Source organism: Chroicocephalus ridibundus, chromosome 9, assembly GCF_963924245.1.
Source record: "Chroicocephalus ridibundus chromosome 9, bChrRid1.1, whole genome shotgun sequence".
In the NCBI taxonomy this organism is placed as follows: domain Eukaryota; kingdom Metazoa; phylum Chordata; class Aves; order Charadriiformes; family Laridae; genus Chroicocephalus; species Chroicocephalus ridibundus.
In genome coordinates this window covers 20,690,835-20,704,769 of record NC_086292.1, presented here as the reverse complement: position 1 = coordinate 20,704,769, position 13,935 = coordinate 20,690,835, and the positions used below count along the sequence as shown (strand labels likewise).

General features: G+C 44.1%; 1 protein-coding gene across 3 annotated transcripts in view; it reads right to left on the bottom strand.

The window, feature by feature from the left end:
- The window catches only part of FGF13 (fibroblast growth factor 13), a 273,215-nt gene that overhangs the window by 90,193 nt on the left and 169,087 nt on the right, over positions 1-13,935 (bottom strand). The window lies entirely within an intron of this gene.

Below are 13,935 nucleotides of genomic sequence, written 5' to 3'. Positions count from 1 at the left end.
CTCAGCCTCAGACCATCAGCCTCCAGGCCCCAAAACTTCCCTTGGAGAATTGTGTTTTCTTGCATTTTGTTCCAGATCTGAATAGAACCAAATTTTAAAATATTCCCATTTTGCGTGAAACAGATTTGCCCTTTCTAGTCTGGTCTAGGTATAAACAGATATTAAGGGAAATGGGCCGTGTAATTCTGCTGGAAAAATCTCGCACTCATAAAACATCTCTGGCTGATGGTCCCAGAAATAGATGCCCTTTCTCCATCAACAGAACAAGCACATCCCAGAGGAGATCAGCACAGCAATGGGAGAAAGGTATGTCCAACAAGCCCATCTTTTGATGCATGCATCATAGGTTGTTGTACCCGGTGGTACCTCTAGAGACTCCTTCTTGCCTCTTCTTTACCTTCAGCAACAGAGGCTCAGACATGGGGTTTGGCCACGTTTTTGGCCACAAAATGCCCCATAATCAGGCAATGCTTGTGGTCAGAGAGGCCTTTGACAGAGGGGGACACCTGCAAATTGCAGCCATGCCTCCAGAGCTCACCTTGAGCTTTGCTAGCTCCCAAGGGAGCTCACACAGATAGAATCAGCAAATCGTCTAGGTTGGAAGGGACCTTTAAGATCATTGAGTGCAATCATCAACCTAACACTGCAAGTTCCTAGGTGGCAGCCCTCCTTTAGAAACGACCCAAAAAAAGCTACTGGTATCCTCTGCCACAGGCCAGGCTAGGAACCGCCTCATAGACTCGGAAGGGTAGTTCAGAGGTTGGAAATAATATCGCATATGGCTTAAATGATGTGGGTGCCACAAGTCACATCATGCATCTGGGGCTCCAGGACGCTAAAACCCACCCCTCCTGCTGCAGCACTTCAGAGGCCCAGCACTTCAGTAGGAAGCATCCAGGATCATTTTTGGGGACAGAGCCTGGAAGCCGGCTACTTAGTGACACCTTCTGTGCTGCTCCTCTGGCTTCCGACTCATAAACTCCAAATCTGACGCTGCGTCATTAAACATTCCCACCTCCATTTCCTTGGCAAAGGAGCAGCTGTGAAACAAAGTAATTTAATTTAATTACAATTTTTTAATTAAACAACTATGTAACTAAGTGCTCAACTGCAGTGGTGAGAGCTCTAACTCCACATCTCAGCATTAGAGGGAGTCCTGCTCCCTTTTTATTCTCTTTGCAGAAAGGAGGAAAAGTTGGAAGCGTGGCTTTAGGGAACAGCATCCCAGCAGTCAGTCAGCAGCACTAGAAAAATGAACACGGAAAAAACCCAAGAGCATATTTCATGCTCTGCAGTGCACCCATAGCACACAGCAGCATAAAAATCTGGTCCCTTTGCTCATGTCAAGCATTAGCATCCCTGCTCTAAGCAACCCTGCTCTGGGCTGCAACGCTTCGAAGACTATTCACGCAGATATTCAGGTTCAGCGACCTTGGAGATCCAAAAGGACACATCAGCCTTTCAAGTAGTTAGCTTTTATGTTGACGGGCTTGGAGAAATCTGTCAGACATGGGCAGACAGATAGGAGTCACCCATCTCTGGTTTTTTGATATTATGGTAATGACTGACGAATACAGACACCCATAAATAAATGGGCAGATGACTCCAGTGACATCATGTTCTCAAGTACTACAGCAACAGAGGCAAGGTAAGTAGACAGGCAGACAGGAGACGATCCAGTCATGCCCTATCTGCGCATTATGGCGTGAGTCATATTACCTTCTTCAATTGAGGTACTTGAGGGGTGTACCTGGAGAGCCGCTGAAGGTGTGTGCAAATTCAACCAAGGGAAGTACTTGGCAGTGCCTTGTCTGCGCAAACATCACAGGGCCATAAAGACTGCTGCATATTCAAGAATCTGGATCAGATCTTGACTTCAGGGCTTGGACTGAACAGCACAGGCTCATAGATCCTTGGAAATACTCCTTTCAGCCTTATTTACCCATCTGACCCTGTGTATTGCTCCTTTTTATTTTGCCTCTACGTACCCTGGAACTGGACTTACGTTTTGCAGGGCTCCATACCCAGTAAGAGAAGGTAACGGGACTCAGCTACGAATGTGTTTCCAAAATATTATTCCGGACTCCGCTATCATACAAGTGGCTCTGCAATCAATAGCTAGGCAAGAACAGCTTCTTAAAACCAATTTTAAAACAACAGCAGGCACAACAACAACAAAATACCTCTGATAAGGACACTACAAGCCCATTGACATGAGAGCTCTGAATTCCTCTAAAGAAGTGAGTCCCCAAGCTCTTGAGCTCCCAGCAACTGAGCAGCTCATCTGAGCACCAACCAGCTTCTGCTGAGCTAACAGAAAACAAGACGAAGTTAAGCTGAGGGAGAATAAAAAGAGCAGCTAATTTCATCTTCTGTTTGGGACATCGGGAAAATCCACTCAGATCAAGAGGGGCACTGAAAGAGCAGGACTAGGAAGGTGCTCTCAGTGCAGTACAGGAGCCTGTGCTTTCCTGTTCACAGAATCACAGAACGGTTTGGGTTGGAAGGGACCTTAAAGCCCACCCAGTGCCACCCCCCTGCCCTGGGCAGGGACACCTCCCACCACACCAGGTTGCTCCAAGCCCCGTCCAGCCTGGCCTTGAACCCCTCCAGGGATGGGGCAGCCACAGCTTCTCTGGGCAACCTGGGCCAGGGGCTCACCACCCTCACAGCCAAGAATTTCTTCCTCAGATCTCATCTAAATCTCCCTTCTTCCAGTTTGAAGCCATTACCCCTCATCCTATCACTACATGCCTTTGTAAAAAGTCCCTCCCCAGCTTTCCTGATTCCCTTCAGATACTGGAAGGCTGCTGTAAGGTCTCCCTGGAGCCTTCTCTTCGCCAGGCTGAACACCCCCAGCTCTCTCAGCCTGTCCTCATAGGAGAGGTGTTCTGAGTGGTTCTCTGAGAACGGGCTGCTTACGAAAGCATGAGCATCTGTGAGAAATGATTTAGGGGATTTGAAATGGGAAACGGAGCTTTGTTTCCCTAGCTCCTGTTTAAACACAGTCATGAGCATCAGCGCCTAAAAGCTGTCAGGATGCAGAGGCTTTTCAAAAAGCTGTGGCCCTGTTGAAAAACAAAGTGCTTAAAGTCAGGCACCTAAATCTACGCTTGCGTGTCCAACTGGGAGCAAAGTGAGCCTCATGCCACAGCAGCTTCCCCGCTCTCCAGGAGACGGTCTCAGCCCGCAGAAGCCACCGGCTGGCAGAGCAACACAAACCTGCCCGCATGGGGACAGGCCACCCAGACAGCTGCCACCAAGACCCTCGCCAGCTTAGAGGACTCCACTGGGGAAACTCAGCCCCGTTTTCAAATGGGAGGGCGCCAGGAGTCAGTGCAGCAGCTGAGAGATCTTCTTAGGTATGGGGCTTTCCAGGATTTAAATGTGTCTGGTTTTCGGAAACATTAGGTCTCACCTGCATTTCTCAATGTGGGCACATAGACTCAATTGGGTGTTGAAATAATCACAAATATCAGAAATCTCGGTAAAATGCAGAAAGGAGCTTAAAATTTTCACTGAAAATTTTCCATCTAGAAATTATAAGTACAGATGAGCAAGCAGTATTTTTTAAGAGCACAATGACAAGTACGTATCATCCCTAATGTCAGGATCTTAACCAAACTGCAGACTGTGCTACGCTAAATTACCATCCAGCACATGAGGCTGTTTCGGGATGTCTCTAGGGCCATGCTGTCCTACAATTACTTTAGAGAGAAAACAATACGTTACAAAACCTGAAATAAGTATTTCAGAAATGCACAGATTTCTAGCATTTTCTTCATTTTAATTTGAAAAGTGGTAACTCAGGATACAGTTCTGGTCTAGAGATATGTCTCCTTTTTTTTACTTTTTCATGTATTTAAGCGATCTCTCGATTTGGGGTGCCTTTGGTCAGCAGCAAATAACTTTAAAAGGCTTGTTACTTTGTTTTCAGAGTTTTGACACTTTCATAGAGAAGAGGATTTACCCCTTTGTCAGGTATTAGAGGAAAGGTGTTAATTCAGGTGACATTTGGAAGTTTTCTCTGTATCTAGAAGAAAGCAGCGAACGGGGTAAAAGTTAACTAACTGTCAATGGCAGTTCAGGACTATTACTCATGCCCATTGTATTTCTAAATTAGTTTTTCTGCAACTTCTTATACCGTCTTGTATGTCAATCACCCTTCTTGGAATGAAAAGTCCATCCTCTCCAGCTGGTGTCTAACAGGGGATTCAATTGTATTTTGGAGCCAAGGCTTCCAGTTTGCCGACAGCGACAATTCCTTCCCTGTACCTTCAGCTTTCACGTGGTTGGGACACAACCCCTCTGGTGTGGCCATTGGGGCTTAATTTCTGGGAGGAACATTCAACCAGAGCAATGCTGCTGACCTGCTCTTCACATGACTCCAGACCCAGCTCAGACCCACCTCCTCTGAAGTTCACGCTCATGACTATCCAAGGAACGCCGAGTAGTACCACCACAGGTACCAGTTAGCTTTCTGGTGCATAACATAGGAAGCTTATTAAACCTTCTCCTTCATAAACCAGTATTCTAAGGAAAAATTAAGGGGTATCTCTGACTTCGAAGAATTCTTTCTGGTTTGGGCCCTAGATAACTCTGAAATGGGTGGGAACTGATTCTCCATTGCCAAACAGCTTAGGCCAGGCTAAGCACAACTATCTGATGGGAAACGGAGAAGGAGACACCACATTCTGCCCTCGTTCAACACTCAACCTGGTGTGTTCAAGACAGCGATGGCATACAGAATTTACGGGGGAATTTGCTGCCTTCCAAGGTTTGAGCGTGCAGGATTTTCTTAACAATGGGAACACTTCCAAGACCATTCTCTTACCTCAAGCTTTAACTGCCCTAGTTAGAGGGCAGGGGAAGGTGCAGTCTTACTCTTTTGTGCATGTTCTCTCCACGCTGATGACACATCACTTAAGACTGATGGGGGGATGCACTTTCTGCTATTTTTAGGCTCCTGCAAACCAAAAGATGGGATAAACAACACTACCCGAGCTGGATAAAACAAGGTAACACCGAACAGAACAGGTCATATGAGGAAATGGTGTGGGATGCTGATCTTTATCACTTATTTCCTTAATTTAAAATATATGAGGGCATATTCCGTGCATCAATGCAGCTGTCACTCACAAAGGTGCCCACTTGAACATACGACTGATGTACAGTAATAGTAACTCCTTTTTTGGCAACCCAGCCAAAGGAGTCAATGGGGAATTTGAGTACCTACTTAAAGCACTAAAAATGGCTACGTGCCACCAGAGACACGCACAAATATTTCACCCCACTGTGAGGAAGAAAAGCGGTTGGTATGGAGAAAACAGGCACTGATGAGACTGTGTCTAATATTCTTTTACCCAGGAATATCTTATATATTTGGCTCAACACTCAGTGCTAACAAGTTTTCCCAACTCTTCAACTTTAAGCCAGGGAACTGATGATGAAAATTAAGGTGAAAGGCAGATTACTATTTATCTCTTGTTATGTCACGCTTAACAGCCTGCTAATAAATGAACGTCAAGAAAATACTTATTACCAACTTTCCTGTAGTTTAAGCAGCGGGTTGTGCCTATAAGTAAACCAGGCACTTTTGTTTAATTCAACAGAGGGAGAAATATTCTGGAATAGAGGAGGAAGAGCTGCTTTACTCCTGACGACTACCCAGGGTAGAGCAGAGCTCCCCGATGCCTCACACTGTGCATGGCTACCGCAGCCGGTGGGGCAGGAGGTGGGGAACGGGGCACCCACACCAAGCAGGACTCCCTCTGCACCCCTCCATCAGCTGTGGGGTGACCCTCTGCAGCACCGTACAAGGATGATCTCCTGTGCCGACGCTGCTCCATGAACACGACCCATCTGTTTTCCTACCTCTGCTGCTGCTAAGACGGTATTTTAACAACCAGGCTGCGGTTCCTCAATATAATTTGAGAGGCAAGATTAAAGCAACATTCTTTTCTATGCTCCACTCCGTGTTTTGCTGTGCTCCTCCAATCAATCTATGAAGCATCAAGTGTTTGTTTTTATCTTTGGCTGCAATTAAACCTACAGGAAACATGTGGTAAACGTAACCTTCCCACAGGGAATATTACTCTGCAAGCCACTGACTAACCACTAGATAAAACACCTAAATGACACCAGCATCAATTTTTCACAAAGCAAGACTAAGATGAACATCTCACGGTAATAATGTTAATTACACTCGGTGGATAAAATGAGGAGAAAAACACCCAGAGAATTCAGTGAGGGATGCTAAGATCTGTAATGCTTAAATAGCTAAATGCAATTAAGAGACTCACTCTTTAGTCATCAGCACTTTTGCAGCTCTACCGTAGGACATAAGCACTGGAGCCAGTGCACTGTGACAAGAGAACAGATTTCTCCTTTGCTCTACGGCTGACAATCCTTTATCTGTGGGATGTTTGACATTTTATGCTAGTTTTTTTTTTTTTTTAAATAAACTTGGCACAACTGAACAATCGGATGAGTGTTACACTTAGCAGCCATTTTCCAAAGCAATCGTTTATCCCATCAGATCGTATATGATTTTTAGATGTGACCAAGAGTATTTTAATGTCGAAAAACAACAAGGGATCTTCACATGAGGCTAAAACATACCTGAATATCCAACATCTGTTTGACTGAATGCTGTTGAGCCCACCTAGGCTGGGTTTAGCGCGGATGTGTGTCCTTCAAGAGTTGTGAGCAGTTGTTTGCAGGATCCAGGTGCCTTTTAGGGCAGGTCTGCTTAATCTCAACCATATCAGTCCAATAAAGCCTAAGCATAGAAGCAGCTCAAAAGGCAAAACCTCTGTGAGCTCATCTGCAGTTTGTCAAAAGCCAGGAAAACATAGAAAGGCCCAACTGCTCCATGGGTTGGAGTCACCTCCAACCTGTTTCACAGGGACAGCCGTGACAACTCTTCAGCCAAACAAACCCATAACCATAGCTCTTCATCATTTCACATCCACCCTTAGCAAAATAACCATGTAACTTTGGCTCGAGCTTAAAGGTGCTGCCTCCACAGATACGATTCTCTTAACCTCTTGGCCTGCGTATCATAAGAAGTTTTACCAGCATCCTTTGAATCAGGTTTATTAGTTAGGGCCAATTAAGCATTGCATAAACATGCCCTGCTGACCAGTCATTTTGAAACAGCCACAGAAAGCCACAAAACTATTCCACGAGCCAAGGGCACATGTGAATATTAAATATTCCTTTATTATAAAAACGAGACTGTCTGTCATTCGCCAGAGCAAGTGCATAGGGAAATGACCGTTTCCCACCCACCGGCACCATGGAGGGCAACCTGTCACCTATCACCACCTTACACAAGCCTTTCTACTTTATCTCATCCTTAAATAATGCCTTGTTGCTACCTTGCAACATATACTTCAGCTCATCTACCTGAATTGCTTGTTGAAATATGCATGTGTTCTTTAATTACCACAGTTTCATTATTTTTACAGCTAACTTTGCAATCGATTGCTAATCAAAATCAATTCTGGCACACAGCTTGCACTATTATTCCTTGGGAAAATATCCTGACTTTATTACCGTTTTCATCCAAAAACCAAACGACGTCACTATAATTTTCTGGATATTAGGTTGGCTGCTGCGCATCAGCATACCCACAATTCATTTACCAGATCAAATAGCTGAACGGTAAACAAGCGGGACTCCTCAAGCCCTACTTTTCCCTGTCTATATGACCCCAAACTAAAACCAAAAAAGCAAAATCAAAAAAAAGTCAAAACCTCATTTAGGTTTCTACAATGGGATGTTAAATTAACCTGGTTGCCCAGTAACTATAAAAATTAACCCCTTATCCTTATGAAGTCCAGCTACGAATCTCGCAGAGACAAAATACGAAGCAGAAACCTGTCGTCGGACTTGCAGAATTACCTCCAAGTGCTCTCAGCAAGATTAGATTACGAATCAATGACAGCTATGCCGAGAGCCAAATTATGGCTGACCCTGAGTGAGTATAAAAAACGTGAAGAATGTGCAATACCTTCCTTTTTCCTCTATTTTGTTTCCACATAATACCATGCACAACTCAACCCATTCAGCTTTCCCAGGTAATTGATTTTTTTTTTTTTTCAGTTTGACGCCCAATAAAACATTTCCTTTCTCCTAAAAAATGATAAGTTTTGCTTTAATGTGGTTTTGCAATGTTTTCCCACAACCTGCAGCACTTCAGAACAATATCTAATTTTGAACTAAAAAGCCAAAACAACCTGTTTTAAAAAACTGCAACACTTTTTTCTTTTAACCAGGCTGAAGCTACTTGCTGAACATCACTCATTCATCTCCAAACTCCAGCTCCGCATGAAAAATGGCTTTGTACCATTTCCTTCCTAATGTTATCGTTAATCACCCAGGAGATTCCTTTTCCTCATGAAAATTTTAGGCACTTCAATGAAGTTTAAGCTATAAAGCTAGTTTGCAAGGAACTCCACGTTATTATTGGCCTGAGGATGAGAAGGCCCCAGGGAGACCTTAGAAGGGGGCCTACAGGAAGGATGGGAAGGGGCTGTTGGCAAGGGCACGTAGCGATAGGATGAGGGGCAATGGTTTTAAACTAGAGCAGGGTGGGTTTAGATGAGACATTAGGAAGAAGTTCTTTACAGTGAGGGTGGTGAGGCACTGGAAGAGGTTGCCCAGAGAGGTGGTGGAGGCCCCATCTCTGGAGACATTCAAGGCCAGGCTGGATGAGGCTCTGAGCAACCTGATCTAGTTGAAGATGTCCCTGCTGACTGCAGGGGGGTTGGACTAGATGGCCATTAGAGGTCCCTTCCAACCCAACACATTCTATGATTCTGTGATTAATCAAAGGAGACCAACTCCTCCACAGAGGGAAGAAACCCAGGTCCACCTGGGTGTGAGTCCTCTGGCTTGTCCAAGGGGATCCAGCCAAGCAGGGGCAAAGCCAGCACTAAAATCCCAGCATATCCTGGACTGCAGATTAGGTGACATGCTTTCCCTGCTGCACCGCTACTTTTCCAAAAGCTGATAACTCTCAACCTGCTGCTGCTTCTGAACAGCCATGAGGGGCGGCCCACGGCAAATTCAAAAGCCGCTCACCACAGTGGCAATGCCTACCACAGGCAAAACAAGTCACCTCCAGCTTGGTACATTCAAAAAAAACCCAAAATGCTCTCAGCTACCAAACATACACTGTTAAAAAATATGAGGTGTGTGGCCCAAGAGACGTGTTAGAGGAGAGAACTCCAAGGCTCACGCTTCATCATTTCCAGTGTCATCCACTCATTTCACCAGATGACGGAGAGCATGGAAGGCAAGCAGTGGAAGTCTTGCCAAATAAATACTCCTACATCTGTCGACAGCTTCTAGGCACTCAGCTAAAACGAAGTCATTTGTTTTCAAACTGCACATTAAGGCTCGGAAGGGATGAAATTACCAACTTCATCATCAAATAATGCAATATTTGTAATATGGTAAGATCTAGAAACCACAACCAGGTTCTTAAATGGAACCTGCAAAGGGATTGAGACACAGATCCTTGTCTGAATAGACAATTAGCATTGCAAACTGACTAATCATTGTTTCTACCATCAATAGCTTGACTTAAATTGTGTATGGAGACATAAATAACTAGAGACAAAGCTCTGGGTGTTTTTGCACTGTTTTGGCTATGCATGCCAGAGCTTTACAATTAATGAATCCAGTCAACTGGAAGAAATGCATATCTACTCTCAGCTGAAGGTGGAGGGATTTTGTAGTTTCATACAGCCTTGCCCTGCTTTACATCTTGCCTCTCCTAAGCCTCTTCGGAGCACACAGAGTGGCAAGCTGTGATGTGCCAGTTCACAAACCATTTCAAAACATGGACAGACTAGAAGAAACTGATTAAAAAAAAATTCCCCCTTTTGTGGTTTTTTTTTTTTTTGGCAAATTAGAGTATCTGCTAATTTAATTTTGGGTGAAATTCAGCTCTTTGCAAAGGTTAATTTTTTATTTTCCATTTCCAGCACCTGGAAGTGATGTTCAATGGATATGTCTAAATGAAAGGTTTCCATTTACAGATTTTTTTTTCACCAGGATTTGTTTTTTAATTAATATTTTACCAAAATCAGGAAGAACTCCTGAAATGTTTCAGTTTCACCAAGCCTTCAGCCCAAAAGATGTCACGGTGAAAATGAATGAAGAGTTTTTCTACCCTTAATATACGCCCATAGTAAGTGACGGGGCTGATGCTACCCATAGGTAGGAAAAGCTTGTAGATACGACGGCACGGAAGGAGCACACTGTCATCTCCACGTGGTGGTAGCAGTGAGGACTGAGGGAAAACCCACCTCAGACATGATGAGTGAATTACGTATCTTATTTCTGCCGTTGTCAACAAGACCTACACAGCTGTGAAATTTAAGCTGTTACAAAAGCTGCCGATACGTATGTACAGGCTATAAACAACTGGCTCCTTTCAGAATGTCATTTTTATTAAGCAGGAACAATCAATAAAACAGAAGAGACACTGAGAAAACTTACATTCCAGCTACTATAGCAACACCTTCTTAATCAATAGGGAGAATGCAAAGAATATGCAAAGCAACGGACAACGCAGCTGCAGTTAGTACTTCATGTGGGACTATGCTTCATTTGCATTGCGACATCCAATCAGTCAGAATTAAGTTTTGTGTGCTACCCTATGTCCCCAGATCTCTCCTTCAGCTAATCTGTCACATCCTTTTACAGAAGTGTTACAAATAAGATTTATCAAGATGACAAATAGAGCTTTCATTCCTACGGCGCACCGCGCCTGCCGCGCTCAGTGTACAATCAGCAGCTCAGCTGCTAAGCAACAAAAAGAAACAGAGAAAGAAAAAAGTCGCCCCCATCTCCCCAAACCCCATCAGAAATGCCCATCTTTTGGCACACCGAGTGGGAACCACCATCACGAGAAAGGGAATCAGTTGCACCACGGACACTCCGCATTCTCACGCATGGGGGAAAAAAGTTATGCTTATTTGCCACGTCTCTGATTAACAACAACCTTTGATTTACTGGGTCCTACAGCAAATTCCTGTTTTCAGAAACATGTTCTGTTCTTCCTTTTTCCAAAGCTGACTCATAAAATAACTGCTGCCTGGGGCAACGTAATGTCTGCTGTTGCCCTCACCAACACGCTGCTCCGACACTCCGTACTCCACCAAGGTATTATTACCTTGACGCTTGTGTTCTCTCAATCAGCACAACACACAGACAACTCCCATAACACGGAGCTCAGCAATCACATTTCAGAGAAATCTACTTCTGAATGACTTTTAAACCGCTATTACGTTCATTTCAGATTTCCTCCTCTCCAATCCTTGTCAGAATTTACTAGGCCGCGCATACTACACGTTTTATTTAATATTGATATTTTGCTTTGTACTACTTTTATTTCCACTAACCCAAGCGCTGAATTTAATAGCCAGCCCTGCCATATACCTTTATAACAAAACCAAACGATGTTTTGCTCTTCAGCCAAAACCACTCTTACCACCAAGGGAACCAGCAGGGGAGAGGTCTGAAGACTGCCATGGTTTGTATCTGCAAGTCTAGAAACGCCCACAGCAACAGGCTTCGATACTACAGATTTAGGTTTAGAGCCAAAATAACTTCAGCTCCACCACAATGTCCGTGACAGTCAAGTGAAAAACTCGTAGCTGAATTTACAAACAAGTCATAGCAAGGTAACAAGCTTCCATAAGCTCATGGATCCAAGGTTCCTTTCTGCACTTGGTCTTTGTTCCTAGAAAATAAGGAACAATGCAGTTAACATATTCTGTCTCCGTTAAATTTGAATAAATTGGACGGCATCTTTGTACTTAAAATTTCCTCTACTTCAGTATAATTTATCCAAGAATCTACGATGCATATCTACTTTTACTTTCTTGGTTCAGCTTTTACTTATGTATGTTGTATTATATAGCAGGCTTATCACAATACTTATCACAGGGTACAGAATTAACTCCAGTAGAGCAAAATAGATGGCTCTGTCTACAAATATTGTTATGGATGGGATAATTTAGTAGAACAACAGCTTAGAGACACATTTAAGAACCTGAATATTACCTAAAGAGCTATGTGAGCGCTACCTGCCTTTTAAGTGATGGTTCTTAGCTGGCTCCTAACAACCGAAGCACAGATCCACTCCTCGTTTCAAATGCTGAACGGCACAACCTGCCTGAGCTCTTCCCTTAGCTCTGATCCGCGTGGCACCTAAGTGCCTCCCAGTCTTTGATATACTTATCTTTGCTAGATTCCTTTTAACTGAGATTCCTTTTAACTGATTTTGCCCGCGTCGCTGTATGTGGAGGGTATCTATTATCCCACACCTGAGCACAGCTCTCCCAGCAGCCAAGTCGCCTGACTCTGATTGCTATCGCTATCTCTGCCTCCCCCAAGGGGAGCGCGGTGATACTCAGAGCTACTCTATGATGAAGAGTCTTTGGAAGCTCTGCAGATAGAGGAAGAGCTAGTAAACGGGAGAGAAGCACAAAGTTCAGTCCATAGGCCATAGCCCCTTGCAGACTACAATACAACACCGTAACCATGTTCAAAATAACCAGGACTTTAATTTTTCAAGCACAGCCTTATTTACCTACAATGGGACAATGTGTATAATATCTAACAACTGAGCATCAGAAAATTTTCTGCAAGGCTTATCACCACCAAGAATAACAGGAAAATAAAGGAATTATCATACCAGGTAGAAACAGAGATCCACCTATCCCAGATCCTAAAAAGAAAAGTATATGCACCGTGCAGTAATGACACCTCCTTTTCTCTCTCCTGCCAACTCTATTTGATACTATGAGAGTGGTTTAAATCCTATAACATCTGAACATGAAACCCTGCCAAAACCTAGTTGCAATTAATCTACAACTAGATATTTTGATCACTGGCACTTCCATGGAGCCCAAGTACACCACCTCCCAGCTATCCCCACATGAACTCCAGTTTCTAGAGAAGCCAGTTCAAATTTACTTTTTTTTTTTTTTTAAACTCTATATCTTTATGGAAAAAACAGAACTTTGCATAGAAGTTCGGAAAACCAATGCCTGCCCCCAAATTGAACAGTCTTAAACAGCCTTGAGCCAACATAGTATCAAAGCCAAGAGTCTGAGGGAAATTTAATTCACATCTCAGTCATCAGCTTTAACTGCAGACATATTCATTTGCCAATGGCCAGAAATACAGCGACAGTAAACCTCACCCAGTCACCCAGATTAACACCCTCCCACATCTGAAGTCTCCAAGCAGCCCTTGTCTGCAAGAGCCAAAGCCAGTTGCAGCTGAGGGACTAGGAGGGAACATCTATGCTCAGAGTTAACTTCAGGCTCGAAGCCAAATTCCAGACCAGATTTGCACCAGCAACATTCCTGGCATCCTCTGCCTGCACCCCGGGAAACCTGGTCACACTCAGCATCTTGAGACACCCCCAAGGTCCCACCTCTGCAGTCTGAACTGGTTGACACGGCTGGACCTGAGCAGGATACTGCCCAACCACACAGCAGGTATTACACGTTTAGCTCTTCCTAACCACAACCTGGGTGATTTGATCTACAGCCAAATCAGCAACCCCCGTGGCAGGCAGGCAGAAACCATGGGGCCCAATGCACTCGACCATTTCTGGATGTACTCTTCAGTTCATCTGAAGACTCAGCTTTGTTGTTTCCATAGATGCTGGATCAAAACCCTCCTAAGGCCATCTCGTTTGACTTTGCTGCATGGTCTGTATCAGCAAGTAGCTAGAGAGTTTCCTTATTGAAATTTCTACATATTAAAAGTGCCAGAAAGGTACCTTTGAGTCATGTTGATAAATCCTTGTTTAATAGCTGTCAAGGGAACATGACAGATTAGCCAGAGGGGGGATCTCTGGGCATCCAGCACTCACAGGCATATCACGTACAATAAAATGCA